The sequence below is a fragment of the Lithobates pipiens genome, unplaced genomic scaffold (assembly GCF_037356315.1).
Source record: "Lithobates pipiens isolate NorthernLeopardFrog02 unplaced genomic scaffold, aLitPip1_a1.2 Scaffold_18, whole genome shotgun sequence".
Taxonomy (NCBI): Eukaryota; Metazoa; Chordata; class Amphibia; order Anura; family Ranidae; genus Lithobates; species Lithobates pipiens.
This window is the reverse complement of record NW_027507758.1, coordinates 58310265-58331868: the sequence shown is the minus strand read 5'-3', so window position 1 is coordinate 58331868 and position 21604 is coordinate 58310265. Positions and strand designations below refer to the sequence as shown.

At 46.9% G+C, this 21604-nt stretch overlaps 1 protein-coding gene across 1 annotated transcript in view; it reads left to right on the top strand.

Annotated features, from left to right (window-relative positions):
• PRPH2 (peripherin 2) overlaps positions 1-21604 on the top strand; it is a 45370-nt gene that overhangs the window by 21559 nt on the left and 2207 nt on the right. The window lies entirely within an intron of this gene.

Sequence of the window (21604 nt, the reverse complement as noted above, 5' to 3'; positions counted from 1 at the left end):
AAATCCAGTGTCTCCTCTGCTAGGTTTGCCCGATCATACCAGGGATAACACAAAAAGAAAGCCAATAGCGTAAAACTGTTTTTTTAAATGTATTAGGTAAAGGTAAGGGATATTCTCACTTGTTTTAGAACCCAGCACTTGCTGTGTACAGCATTGGAAATAAGTGGGTCCCTGTCCAAAGATGGTGTCAGCAGAAGTTACGTGACTTCCGCATCAATGCAAGTGAGAGTATCCCTTAGCTTTATCCAATAAATTAAAAAAAAAAAATGGTTTTACACTAACTTTAACCACTTCAATATCAGGCACTTAGACACCTTCCTGCCCAAGCCAATTTTCAGCTTTCAGCGCTTTGACAATTGCGCGGTCATGTTGCACTGTACCCAAACTAATTTTGTATCATTTTGTTCAAACAAATAGATCTTTCTTTTGGTGGTATTTGATCACCTCTGCGGTTTCTATTTTTTTGCGCAACAAAAAAAAAAAAAACCCGAACATTTTGAGAAAATAAAAAAGTTTTTCTTTGTTTCTGTTAAAAAGTTTTGTAAATAAGTATGTTTTCTTCTTCAGTTACGGGCACTGATATGGCTGCACTGACAGGCACTGATAAGGTGGCACCATCGAGGTGGCACTGATGATGGGCACTGATAGGCACTGGTAGGTGGCACTGGTATGCGGCACTGATGGGTACTTATGGGTGGCACTGATAGGTGGGCACTGATGGGCATGGATGGGCACTGATGACACTGATTGGTGGCACTGATGACACTGATGGGTGGCTTTGCTGGGCATCATGATATATAATGTTGCCAGTCAGTGCCCATTTGTGGGCACTGATTGGGCATCATTTGCACATGTGGATGGCCATGGGGTACATACCTGGCCATCCACATGTTGCCCCCTTCCCTGGTGGTCCTGGCGGTTCTCCTGGTGGTCTGTGGGCATCCGAGTGGAGGCTGCGCTGATAAATAATCAGCGCAGACCCCCCGTCAGGAGAGCTGCCGATTGGCTCTCCTCTACTTGGGCCTGTCAGACACGAGTGAGGAAAAGCCAATCAATGGCTTTTCCTGTTGACATCGTGATCAGCCGTGATTGGACATGGCTGATCACGTGGTAAAGAGCCTCCAAAGATTGGTGTGTCAGACTGACACACCGCTCCACCAATTGCCACGATGCGCGCCCCCAACAGGCGAGCGGCAGCTGTTATCCTTAAGGACATCATATGACGCCCAGTCAGGATAACTGAACCACCGTCCGGCCGTCATTTTGCTATAGGCCGGGTGGAAAGTGGTTAATGGCATCTCAATCTTAGTCTGTAGGGTTAAATACTGAGTTGGCCCCCCCTTTGCAGCTATAACAACTTCAACTCTTCTGGGAAGGCTGTGCACAAGGTTTAGGAATGTGTCTATGGGAATGTTTGACCATTCTTCCAGAAGCACATTTGTGAATTCATGCACTGATGTCAGGCAAGGAGGCCTGGCTCGTAGTCTCTGCTCCAATTCACCCCAAAGGTGTTCTATCACGTTGAGGTCAGGACTCTGTGTAGGCCAGTCAAGTTCCTCAATCCCAAACCTCGCTCATCCATGTCTTTATGAACCTTGCTTTGTGCACTGGTCCAAATCATTTGGTAGAGGGGGATTTATGAATTGGGGTTGTTTTTCAGGGGTTGGGATTGGCCCCTTAGTTCCAGTGAAGGGAACTCTTAAGGCATCAGCATACCAAGACATTTTGGACAATTTTATGCTCCCAACTTTGTGGGAACAGTTTGGGGATGGTCCCTTCCTGTTCCAATATGACTGCACACCAGTGCACAAAGCAAGGTCCATAAAGACACAAATTAGCAAGTTTGGGGTGGAGGAACTTGACTGGCCTGCACAAAGTTCTGATCTCAACCCAACAGAACATCTTTGGAATGAATTAGGCCGCGTACACACGGGCGGACTGTTCGCCCAACCTTGTTCGGCAAACAGTTTCATCAAACAGTCCGCTCAAAATTTGCATGAGCGGACTTGCCCACACACGAGCGGACTGTTTGACGAACAAGGTTGGGCAAACAGTTCGCTCAACTTTTGAAATGAACGGACTCGCCCACGTAAGGCGGAGGCAAATCCGCCCATTTCGAGCGCGTGTACAGGTAGGCGGGGCCCGCGAAGGAGACGTCGCGGGCTCCGCCGCCTGGAATGGGCTTAAAGGGGAACCCCAACGCCGAAAAAAATCGGCGTGGGGGTTCCCCCCAAGTCCACACCAGACCCTTGTCCGAGCACGCTACCCGGCCAGCCAGGAAAGGGGGGCGAGCGAGCGCGCCCCCCCTCCTGAGCCGTACCAGGCCGCGTGCCCTCAACATGGGGGGTGCCTTGGGGAAGGGGGGGCCGCGCGGCCCCCCCACCCCAAAGCACCTTGTCCCCATGTTGATGAGGACAAGGGCCTCTTCCCGACAACCCTGGCCGTTGGTTGTCGGGGTCTGCGGGGTCCGTTCTTGTTCTTCTTCTTGTTCTTCTTCTTCTTCTCCTGGAGATGTTGACTCGACGATCTCTCCGGCCGGAATGCCAGAGCCGCGCTGTGCGGTCACTTATATAGTGACAATGGGGCGGTGTCACATGGTATATGTCACATGGGTTGGTCACATGGTGACCCCGCCCCCTTACGATGTCATAGTCCCCATGTGACATCAACCCATGTGACCAACCCATGTGACATATACCATGTGACACCGCCCCATTGTCACTATATAAGTGGCAGCGGAGCGTGTCCCTGGCATTCCGGCCGGAGAGATCGTCGAGTCAACATCTCCAGGAGAAGAAGAAGAAGAACAAGAAGAAGAACAAGAACGGAAGGCGGCGGCGGCGGCGACAACGACAGCGGCGACAGAAGACCGGGCCACCGCCTGTAAAAGAGCTACAAGAAGGCGCGGTGGCCCGGCAGAAGAACCGAAGGCGGCGACAGAAGAACGGAAGACGGCGACAGAAGACCGGGCCACCGGACCAGGCGCGGTGGCCCGGCAGAAGAACCGAAGAGGGGGACAAGACCCCCGAAGTCGGGAGAAGAGGCCGGCGGCGGGGAGGAAGAAAGCCGGACTCCTCCGCTAGCAAAAGAGCTACACACACATAGCGGAGGAGTCCGGCGAGAAGACCCCCGAAGACCCCCGGAGCTGTGCAATAAAATATTTTTTCTCTGTGTTGTGTTTTTTATTGTACTTTAGTTCACAGGTGAATGGGTAGGGGTACATTGTACCCCATACTCATTCACATAGGGTGGGGGGCCGGTATCCGGGGGCCCCCTTCTTAAAGGGGGCTCCCGGATTCCGATAAGCCCCCCGCCCGCAGACCCCGACAACCAACGGCCAGGGTTGTCGGGAAGAGGCCCTTGTCCTCATCAACATGGGGACAAGGTGCTTTGGGGTGGGGGGGCCGCGCGGCCCCCCCTTCCCCAAGGCACCCCCCATGTTGAGGGCACGCGGCCTGGTACGGCTCAGGAGGGGGGGCGCGCTCGCTCGCCCCCCTTTCCTGGCCGGCCGGGTAGCGTGCTCGGACAAGGGTCTGGTGTGGACTTGGGGGGAACCCCCACGCCGATTTTTTTCGGCGTTGGGGTTCCCCTTTAAGCCCATTCCAGGCGGCGGAGCCCGCGACGTCTCCTTCGCGGGCCCCGCCTACCTGTACACGCGCTCGAAATGGGCGGACTTTCCGAGCGGGAACAGTCCGCTCATTTCGAAAGTACAGCGGACAAGCCCACACACGGGCGGACTGTTCGCTCAAACACAGTTTCAGCGGACAGTTTTTCGGAATTTCCGAAAGACTTTGTCCGTCCAACTGTCCGCTGAAACTGTCCGCTGAAAGCCCACACACGAGCGGACTGTCCGCCCAAACACTGTTCAGCGGACAAGGTTGGGCGAACAGTCCGCCCGTGTGTACGCGGCCTTAGAGTGGAGACTGTGAGTCAGGCCTTCTCATCCAACATCAGTGCCTGACCTCACAAATGCATTTCTGTAAAAATGGCCAAACATTCCCATAGACACACTCCTAAACCTTGTGGACAGCCTTCCCAGAAGAGTTGAAGCCGTTATAGCTGCAAAGGGAGAGCGAACTCAATATTGAACCCTATGGACTAAGACTGGGATGCCATTAAAGTTCATGTGCGAGTAAAGGCAGGTGTCCCAATACTTTTTACAATGTAGAGTATCTTGTGAGTGCAAATTCATGTGGGACACTACATGCAGTATTCGGATCAAGAACCAAAGTTAAATATTTCTATAGAGCACCTGCACATGCACCATGGGCCAAGTGAATGGGGCTTTTATATTTTCTTGTATTTTTTTTTGTTCAAAAAAAATACTGTGCCCATTTTGTGAGATAGTAAGCATTTTATATGGTATCTATATTTGTTTTTCACATGAAATAATATTCATGACTAGCGTTGATCACTTCTCTATATAAATGCCCTACCTACCATTGGCTGGTTATTGGTGGTCAATATATACAGGGCAGAGTGTATCTCTAGGCAAAACTTATTTTTTTGATAAAGTGGGGGAGGGTTAGACTCTCTGTCAAGTTTTTATTTTTGTCGGTGCCCCCACTGGGAAGATCTGCCCATCTGATTGTACTGTTGAGCAAAGTAGCAGGAAAATGCAAATTTTAGTTGTTCCAATAACGAGACGTAAATCTTCTCGGACGCCTGTTCGGGGGACAGATGTTATTAGCTCACAAGATTTGTGGCAGGATTAACAGGTTTGTTTTTCTTTTCTTTGCACTTTTGAAACAGATATAACAAAACATTTTCAATTGTATATGTAACGGACCAAAAAGATAAATAAGAGCAGTGAATTATTAGGGTTACAATATTTGACCAATAGCATTTCTTCCAGTTTAATTTAGTAGTTAAAGGAAAAGTTCACGTTTTATAACATGTTACACATTACACCCATATTCAGCTTGTAACAGGTAACATGTCACTGTAGCACCAGCCCCGATCCCCATTGTGACAGTAAGTAGGGGATCTTCTCCCCCTGCTCGCTGTCAGAATTTTAAAGTTCTGTGAATGGAAAAACACCCACCAAGGCTGTCGGCTTGTACTTCTCAATAAACTACCAGGACTCTGTTGAGTGCTGTGGTAGTCCATTGATTCTTCCTGTCAGTGTGAAACTGCTTGCACATACGATGTACAGCCAAACAGCTTACATTTACAAACAAAAACAAATAAATATTTCCCAGCTCAACTCACCAGCCAGCCTGCAACAAACCGAATTGTCCTGTCTAACAATTCATGTTAAAAATAGGGGTTTAGTTTACACACATTTGTAAAAACACGTATAAGCTGCAGAGGCATGGCACCCCAGAATTATCTGCAGTGGTGGTTGGTGTGTTGTTGTTTTTTTGGAGGGGGGGAAACAACCACCCCCCCCCCCTCCGTTTGCCGGTCGGTCCAGCACTAACCCCACAGCAGCTCTGTGTCCTCTTCTCCATCGGCTGCTTCCAGAGTGCGGCGCCTCCGCTCCTCCTAGGCATCCAATAAGATCGCTTGTCCTTTCAGCCAATCGGGTGATGGGTCTCATACCCGCATCCTGATTGGCCTGGAGGAGGACCAGTGTTAGAATAGCGAACATTAATTCGCTATTCTAACACACCTGGGTGGGCTGTGAACGAATTCTCTGCACCCAGAGTCCACCCTATGTTGAAGCCTATTAGAGACTTTGATTCAGTTCTTCAAAAAAAAAAAAAAACCCCTGCAACTGTAATTCATGTGCCCGGCATCCTACAAGGGGCCAGACGCATGGATAGGAGGGGTTGTGGCATGGATAGGGAAGACGGCTCCTGTGTGCCTTTAATGGACAGGCTGTCCCTGGCCTCATAGTAGGAGTGCATATGTAGCACTGACCCCCCGAAGGAGCGGCTGATTTTGCTGGGTGTACCGTTTACCTTCTCCACCTCGTTGTTCTTGTCTAGGGGTTCCCGAGGTTGATTGCCCAATAAACTGCAGAGACCGACACTTATTTGCATAAAACATTGAACAGAACACAGTCTCTACAGTTGGGAATAGAGGGTATGGGTAGGAAAGCTCAGGTACTTTTGGAACTGCTGACATTTGAAATGTTTCTCTCTAGATGATCCAGGGAATAGCCATTCCCAACTGGATATTTCAACTACCGGATAAATCCCTGTTTGTGGATTTAGCAGCCGACAGGTGATTTAAGCTTAACAAAGTCTCTGGCACAGACTTGGTTGTAGAACTTTAAACAAGTAAAGAACTTATGCTGCGTACACACGAGCAGACTGTATGGCATACTTAGTCCGTTGAAACACATTTCAGCGGACAATCCGCTCATGTGTGGGCTTCAGCGGACTTTTTCAGCGTGCAGTCCGGCGTACTAAGAATTTAGTTTTTTTCGAAATTCTGTCCGTCGTACTCGCATTTCGGCGGACAATCCGGCCGTGTGTATGCCAGTCCGCCGTACTTTTGAAATGAGCGGACTTTTCCCGCCCGGAGGAAAGTCCGCTCATTTCGAGCGCGTCTCCAGGTAGGCGGGGCCCGCGAAGGAGACGTCGCTGGCCCCGCCGCCTGGTATGGACTTAAAGGGGAACCCCAACGCCGAAAAACATCGGCGTGGGGGTTCCCCCCAAGTCCACAACAGACCCTTGTCCGAGCACGCTACCCGGCCGGCCAGGAAAGGGCGGCGAGCGAGCGCCCCCCCTCCAGAGCCGTACCAGGCCGCGTGCCCTCAACATGGGGAGGCCCTTGTCCTCATCAACATGGGGACAAGGTGCTTTGGGGTGCCCCCCCCTGTTGAGGGCATGCGGCCTGGTACGGCTCTGGAGGGGGGGCGCTCGCTCGCCCCCCTTTCCTGGCCGGCCGGGTAGCGTGCTCGGACAAGGGTCTGCTGTGGACTTGGGGGGGACCCCCACGCCGATTTTTTTCGGCGTTGGGGTTCCCCTTTAAGTCCATACCAGGCGGCGGGGCCAGCGACGTCTCCTTCGCGGGCCCCGTCTACCTGGAGACGCGCTCGAAATGAGCGGACTTTCCTCCGCGTGTGTGGACGAGTCCGTTCATTTCAAAAGTAGGGCGGATAGTACGGCGGACTTAGTACGCCGTATTAGTCCGCTCAAAAAGTGCCGTGTGTGGGCAAGTAGCCCGTTCGGAAAGTCGGACGGACAGTCTGGCGGAAAGTACGCCAGACTAAGTACGTCATACAGTTTGACCGTGTGTACGCGGCATTAGATGTAACTGAAGGATGAAATTAGGAACTTTCTTACAGTACCAGTATCTTGCAGCCAGTCCGGCGATACCATAAGAATGCGGATTCACTTGGTGTCCTTTCAGCTTAGCTTCCAGGCTCTTACTGAGTAGCCAGCCTCGTGCGTGGCCCTCTTCTGAAGAGCCCTCCCCTGGTTGCATGACGAGTTTCTGGGCCTCTCCAAACCCGAGACGGCACCGGACCACCTTGAAATCCTCCTTCCAGTTACTGTGCCTCAGACTAGCCAGTCCCGAGACTCGGAAACGGATGGATCCGCACCCCAGGCCATGAGGGCCTCTGGGGGCTGGTCAGGAGGACCAGGACCACGGACTCAGAACATGCTTCTGGACCGGAACCCAGAATCACGTGACCTCAACACCTTAAGTACCCTCTTCCGGAATACACAGCGAGATAACGCATCCACTGATTGGCTCAGAGAGAGAGATTGGTACCCAATGTGTCCAACCAGACAGCTTGTTAAAGGTGATACCTACACCTATGACCAGGCAGAACATAGTACAGCCCAGCCAAACTGATGCCAAGACCACAATTTAGTGAAATTAACCCCAAGACCCAACTACGGTTTTAGGAAAAACTAAATTTACAACACATAGCCGGCGCTACACATATATAATAATAAATATATTGAGGGCAGGTACTGTATGCCTGGAGGGAGCCCACCCCTCCTTAACGGCACCCAGCATATAGCACAATAGCAGAAAAGGTGTCCAGTGCTCCCCCTCACCAAATAACCAATGGTATAAACAAACGGCAACTGCCCCAACCTATAATTGGCCTTCATAGCAAGGAGTACATGGAAGGGTGACACATGTCTGCAGGAGTCCTGCATGGCACCCGCAAACTGCTGATTGAGGGTGCAATCCTTTCCAGGCTCCTTGAAATTTTCTGAACTGCAGTAGTAGCTGAAGTGGGCTTTTGGCCTCCATTTACTGTTATTTCTCATGTATTGCAACAATTGTCCTTTTAATGCCCACATATTGTAACAATTGCGCATGTATTATATTGCAACTCCAGGTTGTCCTGGTACACTAAGTGCATGCCATCAACCCCTTATGACAGTGATGGCGAACCTTGGCACCCCAGTTTTGGAACTACATTTCCCATGATGCTCGAATACACTGCAGAGTGCATTAGCATCATGGGAAATGTAATTCCAAAATATCTGGGGTGTCAAGGTTCCCCATCACTGCCTTATGACATGCTAAATTCGCTGCTGTTATCCTGACAGTCCACCATAGTCCTAGTAGCTTCCCAATCTCAGGCTTGTGAAGTTCTAAAAGTTACAAGGTATGCCATCAAGGAATCTCTCTCTCTCTTTTAACTTCCTGCATTATCCACACCTTTCAAACTTCAAAGCCAATTTAAATTCTGGTGTCTAAAAGAAGCTTCTTTGTACTAACTTTTTTTTTTACATGTAGGTGTTCCAATATCACAAGCACATGTGTTCCAGGATCAACAGTTGCCAGACAAAAAGGGACTGGTGTAGTACAGAAAACTCAAAAAAAAAAAAAAAAACTAAAATGTTCAATGGGTAGTCTGTGCTCCCTTGGCGCATCTCAAGGCTTTATTTTGATTTGACTGGGTGTACATTTAAAGCTTGCATTTACCTGCATTTGAAATGCACTTTGAACCCAGGTCAGCAAGTTCAACTTTACTTGAATAGTACTTTCCACTGAACGCAGCGTGTACTAGTGGAGTTGTGTTTGCATTGCAGCCAATGCAGCTCAGATGCAACCTTTTGCATTATAACACATGCATTTAAATTGTTACTAAGCCCACAACAGTACAATCCATCTGTGTATGCAGTAAAGCGTGCTTGTTATACTCACTGTGAAACCTAAGGGGTTAATCCTCTGCATGTGTAAAAAGGCTGTTCGACCCTGCCTTCTCTGATCCTCCCCTTCTTCCACTGTCCCCACAGAGGGTCAGCGGCCATGCAGCCTCATAGGACAGTCAGAATAAAATGTAAACTCCTCCTACAAGCTTTAACCAGACACTAATAGAAGTCACTGCTATATACTGCTGATGATAAAAGGTACAATAAAACCTTGGATTGCGATCATAATTCGTTCTGGAAACATGCTTGTAATCCAAAGCACTTAAATATCAAAGCAAAGCTCATGGAGCGCAGCATGGACGGGATGTTATTTGATGGTGGTGTGGAGGATGGTCTATGTGGACCGCTTTACCCCAAATGCCTGCATACTTAGATGGGCCTTTTAATCATCAACCATATGAGTTGTTAAATGTTGTACCTTCATTAACCGCTTGCCGACCAGCAGCCGTCATTATACTGCAGCAGGTCGGCTCAAACCGTCGTAGCTGTATGTCGGTCCCTTTAAGCGGGATAGACAAACAACAAAGTAAACACACAAATCCCTGTCCTGTGAGGAGAGGAGAGGCAGATGGTTAGTTCCTACTAGCTAGGAAGCACGCTCTGTCATTTCCTCCAGTCACTCCCATCCCCCTTCTTTCTTTTTTATCACTCCCATCCCCCTACCGTTAGAACACACACTAGGGAACACTGTTAACCCCTTCCCTGCCAGTCATATTTACACAGTAATCAGTGCATTTTTATAGCACTTAATGTTGTATAATTGTCAATGGTCCCAAAATGTGTCAGAAGTCGTAGTCCTGATAAAAATGCCATAAATCTATCCCCTGTTTTGTAGACGCTATAACTTTTGCGCAAACCAATCAATATATGCTTATTGCGATTTTTATTACCAAAAATATGTAGAAGAATACATATCGGACTAAACTGAGGAAAAAAAAATAGGATTTTTGTAACAGCTTACCTGTAAAATCATTTTCTTTGAAGTACATCATGGGACACAGTGCCATAGTAGTTACTATGTGGGTTATAGGCCACCTTCAGGTGATGGACACTGGCACGCCCTAAGACAAAAAGTGCACTCCCTATATAACCCCTCCCTCTACTGGGAGTACCTCAGTTTTTTTTGCCAGTGTCTAAGGTGTTGGTCACGAGTGAAGATGTGCTGAGCTCCACTGGAGCAATCCTTGCTGTCTTTTTTGCCGAATTGAATGGTACCCGGGCCTCGTATCAGAAGAAACAAGGTCTAGCCTGTAACGCTTCTCTTTTTAGAGAGCTGGACCCGGGATCCAGTACTTTTTGGTATTAAGGCTATAAAGTTTTTACTGGCAGTGGTGCTATTAAAGGTCCAGGATTGTGGGTTTTCTCGAGGATCCCCAGTTCCTGAAGGTTTAACGGAACCGACCGTGAAGGGTGAAGATTGGGTCTGTTGGTTTACGACAGAAAAACCTGTGGCGGGAAAGGCAAGTGGAGTTTTCTAAGAAAGTTTTAAAATTTTCTTATGATTGTCTCCTTTAAATTAGTAAATATTGTCATGCCTATGTGTCACCACTGGGGGCTGTATTGAGCACTTACCGCCTCATGCTTCTGAGAAAGCCCACATTGTGTCTAGGTATGAGCAGTTTCTTCTTCCTCTGGCCAAGCAGCAGACCTCCGGTAAGTCTGGGGGGTTCCCTCTCCCCACCAGATGCCCCGTGTGCTGTTTTTTCTTCCCCTCTTCTCGGGGGAAAGAGCGCCACAAGAATTAAAAGGAAAAACTTTGCGAATGGCACGCCGCTCTATGGCTTCCAGACCCCCCCGCCATTCCTCCTTGCTCCCTGTGGATCCTGTAGGATCAGGAGCTCAAGCAGGAAAGAGTTCTTTAAAAAAAAAAAAAAGGGTGGCTTAGCGTGGCGTTGGCATCCTCCAACGTCCAGTCCAGGAAGGTATGTTTTAAAATGCACCTTTTGTGCTGTTACATGCTGCAGGAGGTACACAAGAGCAAAGGTGGCATATAAGAAGTTTGGTGATACAGGCATTCCTTTTGACACATTTAATACTGCATCAGGCTGAGCATTAATAGCAGGGACAGGGCTGGACTATTGCTCAAGTGATGGATACATTCCTTTTGTTAGTACCTCTGCTTTGTGCATCGGGCTATGAGCGGAAGTGGGGTAAAAACACCAAAAAAAATGGCTATAGAAAGACTTCTACAGTCACACGGAAGCCTAGAACCATCTCAAAAAAGATGGCATCCTCCCCTGAGAGTTACAGTGGTGTGAAAAAGTGTTCTTGGGGTAATTTTGGGCGGCCGGCCACTCCTGGGAAGGTTCACCACTGTTCCATGTCTTCGCCATTTGTGGAGAATGGCTCTCACTGTGGTTCGCTGGATTCCCAAAGCTTTGGAAATGGCTTTATAACCCTTTCCAAACTGATAGATCTCAATTACTTTCTTTCTCAATTGTTCCTGAATTTCTTTGGGTCTCGGCATGATGTGTAGCTTTTAAGGATCTTCTGGTGGACCTTACTGTGTCAAGCAACTCCTATTTAAGTGATGCCTTGATTGTGAACAGGTGTGGCAATAATCAGGCCTGGGTGTGGCTAGAGAAATTGAACTCAGGTGTGGACAACCACAGTTATAGTATGTTTTAACAAGGGGGGCAATCACTTTTTCACACAGGGCCATGATGGTTTGGATTTTTTTTCACCTTTAATAATAAACACCTTCATTTACAAATTGCATTTTGTGTTTACTTGTGTTGTCCTTGACTATTGTTTAAATTGGTTTGATGTTCCGAAACACTTAAGTGTGACAAACATGCAAAGGAACAGGAAATGAGGAAGGGGGCAAACACTTTTTCACACCACTGTATATGGCTGGTCAGAGTGAGCCATCAGGAGGAGCAAGTGTTGCAGCTGCTCTTTACACTGCAGCCCATGTGTATATTACTAAGGAGGTTTTTTCTTCAACGATTTTAAGCTTGGAGCAAAAAAATTATGCTTTAATTGCATCCCAGAGTGGAACTAAGCGCAGCAATTCCCCGTCCATCGCTCAGGACCCTCTTGCTGAGGAACAAGGAGCAAGAGATGATGGATTTCTTTCAAAGGACCAGGAAGAGGCTGAAGTCTCCTCTTCCGAAGAAGCTGATATGGAAATGTCAGATTCACAAGAAAGATTGTTGGTACAGTCTCTCACTGAATTGGTGGGCTCCACATTTTTACTGCCAATAACGCAGTCAGTCGATGAGCCCACTTCTGGTTTGGGTTCACTAAAGCCTCCCCAATCTGTTCATTCTTTTTCTATCCATTCATGGCTAAGGAAGCTAATGCATTCTGAGTGGGAGCACCCAGATAAACAGTTTTTTCTTCCAAAAAAGTTTTCAATACTTTATCCTATGGAGGAAGAGTTTTATGAGAAATGGGGAATTCTAGCAATTGGCGCTGCTATATCCTCTTTAAATAAAAGCCTGACTTGTCCAGTAGACAATGCTCATATGCTAAAAAAATGTTTAAAATTGTCACTCTTTTTTGTTTATAGCGCAAAAAATAAAAACCGCAGACGTGAACAAATACCACCAAAAGAAAGCTCTAATTGTTGGAGAAAATAGGATTTTATATGATTTTTATACATTTACCTGATAGAATCTGGTGAATGTATGGACTGAAGACCAGGTTATGGCCTTGCAGATTTGAGCCATTGAGGCTTGGTGATGCACTGCCCACGAAGCACTAACAGCCCTAGTGGAGTGCGCTTTGACCCGAAAAAGTGGAACTTTCCTCTTCATACATAAGCTTGAATAATTACCTGCCAAATCCATTTGGCAATAGTGGATTTTGATGCTGCCTGTCCTTTCCTAGGACCTTCTGGCAACACAAACAAACATCTGTTTTTCTAATCTTAGCAGTCGCCTTCAAATAGATCTTGACCGCTCTCACTGCATCCAAAGAGTGTAGTGACTTTTCTTCCTTAGAACAGTTCTGGAAAAAATGAAGGTAAAACAATATCCTGGTTTAGGTGAAAACCTGAAACCACTTTTGGCAGAAAGCTAGGATGAGAATGCAATACAACTCTATCCTTGTGAACTATTAAATATGGCTCTTTACAAGAAAGAGCCACCAGCTCTGTTACCCTTTTTGCAGAGGAAATGGCTACCAGAAAAACGAGTTTCCTTGTCAAAAGGACCAAAGGAACCTGTCATATCGGCGCAAAAGCCTGTTTCTGTAATGCCAACAGAACTAAATTCAAGCCCCAAGGGTTCAGGGGTGCTTTAACCGGAGGATTAAGCCACGTTACCCCCCCCCCCCCCCCCGTATAGAGCTTCGGATCAAAGAATGTGAAGCCAGCGGACCTGAAACAACACTGATAAGGCGAGACCAGGCCCTTGATAGTACTCAAGGCCAGCTTTATCTCTAGCCCCATTTTCAGAAAGGCAAGAATCCTACCTATGTCATACTTCCTAGAATGCAAACCCCTGGATTCACACCAAGAAACATAGGCCTTCCAGACTCTATAATAAATGACTCTGGAAGCTGGCTTCCTTGCATTAAACAAGGTAGGTATCACTGAGCCTGAAAGCAGACGATTCTTTAGAATGTGGGTTTCAATAGCCAAATCGTTAAATTTAGCATTTGTAAAGTAGGATGGAACACTGGTCCCTGTGATAGCAGGTCTGGTCATGGCGGTAGGGTACATGGGTTTCCTACCTTCATCTTTACTATTTCTGCATACCCACGCTGGTGCCACAAGAACTACAGACTTTCTTTCCCACTTGATCCTGTGAAGAAGTTGAGGTAGTAGCAGAATAGGAGTGAAATCATAAATCAGTAAGAACTGACCCCACTAAGTCACCAACGCATCTGTTCTGCATGTAAGTGGATCCCTTGTTCTTGACACAAAGTTGTCAACTTTGTTGTTGAACCTGGACGCAAATAGATCTACATCCGGGATCTCCCATTGTTGGCATATAGCCAGGAAGAGGTCGGGGTGAAGAGACCATTCCCCTGGGAACAACTGCTGGTGACTTGGGTAGCCTGCCTGCCAGTTCTCTCCCCCTGGAATAATATAAGCCACTGCTGTGGTATTGTCGGATTGAATCCTGACAGGAGAATTTTGCAACCTGAATGTCCAGGCTTTTAGGGCTAGATGCACTGCCCGAATCTCTAGAATGTTGATAGGCAGGGTCTTTTTGGTTCTGGCCCATTTCCCTTGGACAGACGCTTCTTCCAAGACTGCTCCCCAACCTGACAGGCTGGCATCTGTTGTTACCACCTTCCAGGTAACCAGTAAGAAGGATTTCCCCTTCTGCAGATTCTCAGATATCCTCCACCAACTGAGGCTCTGGTGCACTTTTGGCGACAAACGCATTGGAAAATCTAGTGCCTGAATATTTTTGTTCCAGGCCGATAGGATACTGTTTTGCAGCAGTCTCGAATGAAACTGAGCATAGGGAACTGCTTCGAATGAAGCCACCACCTTTCTTTGCCCTGACCCTTTGGACCAGCTCCTTTATGGCACTGATCTTTGTCTGGGGTAAAAACACCTTCTTTTGGGCTGTATGTATGACCAGACCCAAGTACTCTAATCTTCTTACTGGCTTTAAAAAAGATTTTTCTAGGTTGATGACCCAAACTAGGTACTCCAGGTAGTTGATTGTGGTGACTGCACTTTGATCCAAGCAGACTACCGACTGGTCTATTAAGAACAGGTCGTCCAGGTATGCTATTATTGTTATACCTTGAGTCCTTAATTTGGCCAGAAGTTTTGTAAACACCTGAGGTGCCGTAGCTAGACCAAAAGGCAAGGCTACAAACTGAAAATTACGGTTTTCTACTTCGAAACGCAGATACTTCTGGTGAGCAGGGAAAATAGGTACATGCAGGTATGCATCCTTGATGTCAGAAGCTCTCCCCCTTGTAGGATGGAGACTACTGATCGAATTGATTCCATGCAAAAAGAGCAAATCTTCAGGAACCGGTTTAGATCTTTGAGATCTAGAATGGGTCTGACATCCCCATTTGGTTTTGGTACCCTGAAAATGTTTGAATAAAACCCTGACCCCTGGTCTTTTACGGGGACCACCACGATCACCTTTTGTGACAAAAGTCTAATGCTAGAGAGACTTCTTTTTCTCTGGATGTTTGGGGACATTTGACCCGAGGAAACGAGGGGATGGGAATTTTCGGAACTCTAGTTTGTAACCTAAAGCTATTGTGGAGACCACCCATCTGTCTCGAAATTCTTCCTACCAGACCTTTGAGAACTGCAGAAGTCTTCCCCCCATTTGGGCGAGCGGGGGTGCCCCTTCATAAAGAGGCTTTAACGTTCTGTCTTTCGGGTTTCTTCCCACAGGGCCTCTTTTGTCCCTGGGATTGACCCTGAGGTATACCTTTTGAAACTGATGGTGGAGGCTGTCGCGACTGCCTGGAGGCTGATGCCCCTGGCACTGGAGAAAGAGCCCGTTTAAATGAGGGGCATTTACTCATTTTCTTAACTGACAAAAGGGTACTTTTCCCACTTGATAGTCTTTAAATATATTTGTCCATATCCTCCCCAAACAGCTTTTCACCACAGAAAAGAAAATCAGCCAGGAGCTTTTTGCAATGCTCTTCGGCTGACCAACCTTTCAACCATAAGATTCTACACATATGCAGCAACCCAAGCGTAAGGTGAGAGGTTTGAAGAATAGAATCTCTAATTGCATCAAAGCACAAAGCCACTGGCAGCTGAGCTAATTCCTGGGCCTGCTGTTCAGGGTACAGTTGCCACCTCATCCCTTTAAACCCGAACACCTTTGAATTACACAGGTTCTGAGGCTAATTTAATGCAGATAAGGCACCAAGTAAGTTTAATTACAACCTTAATCAGCCACAGAATCTGTGTAATCAATATGTGTTCGGTTTTAAAGGGATGAGGTGGCAACTCTAGTTCAGGGACCACCTTGAGTACCTGTTTTAACTGGTCTCTCAAGGACTGACATACTCCAATTGCCGCCACTGCATCTGCCAGGGAAAATATATTTTTTAACAGGAATTCCAATTTTTATCAGTTGGATCCCAAAGCATTTGCACATTGTCAACCGGACAAGTCAAATTTTTATTCACAGAGGATATAGCAGCGTCAATTGCTGGTATACTCCATATCTTAGTGAATTTTTCCTCCATAGGATAAAGTGTTGAAAACTTTTTAGGAGGGAAAAAGTGCTTATCTGGATTATCCCACTCAGAATACATAAGCTTTTCTAGTAATGAATGGACAGGAAAGGTATGCAAAGCTTGAGGAGGCTTTAGTGAACCCAAACAGGAAGTGGGATCTTCAACCGACTCCATTAAAGGTAGCCTAAATGTGGAGCGGACTATTTCAGTAAGAAAACGTACCAACAACTTCTCAGCATGTGAAGCTGAAGAAGATCCTTCCTTACTTGACTCCTTGGAAGAGGAATCATCAGCCTGTTCACGGTCTTCTGAGGGGGATTCATCTCCCCCCTCCCACAGTTCCTCCGTTTGGGGATCCTGGGTGGTAGAAGGGGACCTAATGCATTTTCTTCCACTCTGTGAAGCCGTGATTAAAGCCACTAATCTTTCCTCTAAGCCACTCATAGCTGAGGAGAAAACCTGCTCAGTTATATAGACAGGGGCTGAAGTGTCGGAAGCAATTGTAGCCCCTGATGGCTCACTCTGATCAGTGTCCTTAGTATGGGATGGTGTTGCAGAGTGAGGGTTCTTAGGACCTGTAGGTGACTCCTTCATGTCCTTGGTCTTTGCGGCATGTGAACCACCACCTCCTCTGGTCATAGTGCCACCAAAAAGATGCACCCACTGCTGAGCAATAGTCCAGCAACTGCAGCTGCTATTAAGCTCAGCTTGATGCTTAAAGTAAAAGTGCCTGGGAATGCCTGTGTCACCAACTCTCATGTCACCCGTCCGCTCTGTGTCCCTCCTAACTGTATGCAACTGAAAAGGGTGCGTTTTATAGCTATACAGCTGTTGTGGACGCTCAATTCGCGCCAACGCCGCTAAGCCCCGCCCCTCCTTCCACCCACCGCGCCCCCTCCATCTATTTTAAAATAGAGCGATTTCCCACGCGAGGCGGGCTCTGATCTTGCCCGACCGTATCGAGGACTGGGAGAGGAGGAAGCTGCCGAAGGAGGACTGCTGTAATGGCGGAGGGGAGCGGCGCAGCACAGTGCCATGCTCCCCCTGCCTGGAGGAAGCTGTCCATGTGGGGAGACATTCCTGGAGAAGAAACCCCCCGATTTTCCCTGGAGCTTTGGGCCGAAGAAGCATGCAGTCAGAGACACAGTGACGAGACTGATAAGCATGGAAAGGTACGTGCTCTTGACAGCTCCCCGGTGGTGACTATAGGCATAGCAAACATTTACTGTAAAGCAGAAAGCCCACAAGAATTAGAAAAAATTCTCAGGAATCTCCCCTTACCTTACCAGCTGCAGGGCTCTGTGGTAACAGACCCAATCTTCACCTCTCATGATGGGCTCCGTTTAGAAAACCTTCAAAGACTGAAGCCCCCTTTTTTATTGAGGGATCCACAGCCCTGGGCCTGTAAAAAGCAGCGGGCCAGGAATATGGCTGAAAAAAACAAATACTGGATCCCAAGGTCCAGCTCTCTAAAAAGAGAATCGTTACAGGCAAAACCCTGTTTCTTCGTACACGAGGCCCGAGTACCATTCAATTCGGCCAGGAAAAGACACTTTGAATAGATCCGGTTGCATGGCTTGCCCCAGTAAGGAATATTCCAGTGGAGCTCAACACAGCACATCTTTACTCGTGACCAACACCTAAGACACTAGCGGAAAAACTCCCGGTAAGGGGAGGGATTATATGGGGAATTTAACTTCCTGTTTAGGGTGTGCCAGTGTCCATCTCCTAAAGGTGCCTATGTAACCCAGACAGTACTTACTGTGGCTCTGTGTCCCGTGATGTACGATAAAGAAAAAAGGACGTCAATTTTGTTTGGGTGCAGCGTCGCACAATTGTCAGTTAAATCGATGCAGTGCCGTATCGGAAAAATGGCCTGGTAATTGAGCAGCCAAATCTTATGGGGCTGAAGTGGTTAAATGTAACCATAGTGCTACACTTAGAGGTGCCTCTCTCCTCTTTTATACTCAGTTGTGACATGACGCTACTTGTATAGCAAGACACCGCTTGTATATCTTGCAAAACGCTCTCAAACCAAGGTTTTACTGTATTTAGACGTTTATATTTATTAAAATAATTGCATTTCCATGTTCTGTGTACTGTGGGAGTCCCAATATATTGTATGCAGGCTCCTGGGTTCAGTAACACTTTAATCTGCACTGCATTTGTAAAGCTGAATTTTGGTGTAAGCAAGTATTGTCTAAATATAAGAGTTATGTGTATTTCTTACTGGAATATTGGTGTGCTTTGTGCATTTCTTCCAGATCTGTGCAGTAATTCACTTGTCTTCTGTGCGGGAGCTCCCTGTAATACAGACCGCTCACTGCTGCTCTCTCCTTGTGCAGGGTGACTGGTCTTGTCTCCGCCCCCTCCTGTAGTGGGTAGCCCCTCCCACAGCTCTGCTCGGGCTGTGTAATGCACAGGGATGATGTTATTGTTACAATTAATTTGCAAAGGCATTTGGTGCACACAAAGTGGATTTATATTGTTTGTGGCTTTTGAAGAAAATATTTAAATTACAGTTTTGTGTCCAAAGTTCAGTTGCAAAGCCTGTCAGGGCAGAAATATGGCAGCTGATATCAGTCATATATCAATATGACTGATATATTTATTTATATATACAAGTCATGTTCCTGGGCGTTCATCCCATGTCTCACTACCTGCTCCATAACTGAAGCAGAACAAGAAAGTGCATATCAGATATCATTGAATCTGATATTGAACAAAACAGAGGAATAAGGAATCTGGAGCATGCACCTTCAAAAAATGGTGATCTGTAAAATCACATAGAACAACACAGGTGAGGTATCCAGACCCTGTCCCTCCTCGCCAGGAACATTTCCCTATCTCTACACACGGTCCCTGAACAGTGAAGAGCCCTATCCCTACACTGCCCACGTTACAAAATGTGCGCCAACCACAGTGTTTGTGCATTAGCACTGCCTTCGCCAAAGATGGCCCCAGGGGTCACTCAGGTTTGCAGGGTCCAATCCAATCTGTTTCACTGATGACATCAATAGAAGACCCAGAGGAACAAAGTTCCACTTATCTTTCATTACTCCACCACGTACAGCAGCCGTGACACAGCACCACCTACAGGTGGGGGAAGAGGGTGCCTGTCCTCCTCTTCCTGGCTCTGAAGATTCAGGGCTGCAATGAGTAATAGGTTCAGATCTTCAGGCAGAACAGCAGTACAGATTGTCCCCTGGGGACACACCCCTACCTTTCTTATCCTTCACTGAGAAAAGTTTTCTCATTGGTCACACTGCCTGTAACATGGGATTCTCTCCCCCATTCACAGGGCGTGTCACAAGCTGTGTAAATCAATGAGAAAACTCTGCTTATTGGAGGAGGAAGGAGGGAGCATGTCCCCACCGGATAATCTGCCCTGCTGTTCTACCTGAAATGTTAAACACTGCAGCACCAGAATCTCAGCATTAAAGCGGAGTTTCCACACACACAAAAAAAAAATTAAATGACAGCAGCTACAAATACTGCAGCTGCTGACTTTAAAGAATCGGACACTTACCTGTCCCAGGGTCCAGCGATGCAGGGGACATTAGCCCCGCTCATCTCCCCCTCCTTCACAGCCGGGCACCCACTGCGCATGCTCGAACCGTGACTGGCCGCGCAATCATCTGGGACCTGTCACGTGTGATCTCCCTTCCTGCGCTGAGGGAAGTGACATTAGGGGCCCAGGCGCCGAACGAGGCAGACTACGAGGGACCCCCTAGCAAAAGCCATTTAGAGGTGAGTAAAAAAAATAATAATTTTCTCCAAATGTTTTTTTATTTTTTTAAGCACATTAATACATGTTTTTTTTCTGGGGTGGAACTCCACTTTAAGAAGAGGACAGGCATCCTTGCAGTGAAGAGTTCTCCAGGATCTGGCTACCTACACATCGTGGGGCATACTTCGCTAGAGATAAGTGATGTGACTAAAGCTGTAGGGATTTTTTTTTTTTTTTAAGATATAAATACTTAATACATCAGTGGGACGGAGCTTGTTCTTCTATTATATGTAAAACTTTTACTTGGGGCACATGTAGAAGTTCTGGAGGTGTATTGCCATGGCTGGTGTAGAATTATTTTTTTTTAAAACAGAACTAGACGCACAAAATTAATTGGGAGAAGTCACAAATTCTTCCACTCGATTTTGCTCCCCAGATGGAATTTCAGAGTAGATTGCCCCTACAGGGCGTGGATGGTGTCAAATACTTGGGCGTGAGCATTACTAGGTCCCCGATTGATTACATCTCTCTCAACGTGGAACCATTGTTTGCCCTGATCAAATCCAAAACACAAATATGGTCATGTCTCCCTCTCGGGATACTGGGCCGTATCAACCTTATTAAAATGATACTCATCCCTAAAATTCTATATCTCTTATGGCAAACCCCTGTGCATCTCCCTCTGAAATATTTCTAAACCATGGATGCAATCCTCAAACCCTTTGTCTGGGGGAAGAATAGACATAAATTAGCATGGCGATTACTTAAAAACCCCACTGACCTGGCTGGTATGCCCCTACCAGACTTCGCTTCATACTACCTAGCATCCCAATTATCCCAATTGTTCCATATAGATAAGACAGACAGAAAGAGATTTACCTTGCTACTATGCCCCACCTGGGCCCAATTGATAAATGACCCCATATGCGCTATAGCAGCTGGTGCTGAAGGTCCTACTAAATCAGAGGAACACAATTCCCTATTAAGCCACTATAGGAAGATATGGAGATTAGCCTCCATCAAACTAGACATTCCTACACATAACGACTATTCTCCCATCTGGCATAATAAGACACTACAGGAATTCTTGACTATACCAGACTCGGAAACATGGTGCAGAAGTGGAATCTTCTACCTATCACACTTACTCACTGCCGGCACATTGAAGACATTTGATACACTAAAACTAGAATTTTCACTCTCAAATCGCATGTTTTTCTGATTTCTACAGGTCCGACATGCAATTCGCTCCCAGTTTCCAGAATCATTACCTAACCCCACTTGTAATCCTATAATGGACATAGTCAAAAGTGTAGAAACCCAGAAATTAATATCAATATTCTATAATATGCTTCATACTCCCTCATCCACTAAAATAGCATACAACATAAAACCAAGATGGGAGGGAGATCTAGGAATCCTGGAAGACAAGGAATGGAGTGAAGCATTGGACCCATGCAAAGCTGTCTCACCCAAGTTGTCTGACAGACTGACCCAAACATACATCCTACATACCTCACGCCTATACGAATAGCAAAATTCACCCAGGGACAACCCTCCACATGTCTATTATGTAGTCGAGAAACAGGCACATTCTACCACCTCCTATGGTCCTGCCCCTACATACAGGGCTTCTGGAAACAAGTGGTAATTTTCTTCATGACAATAG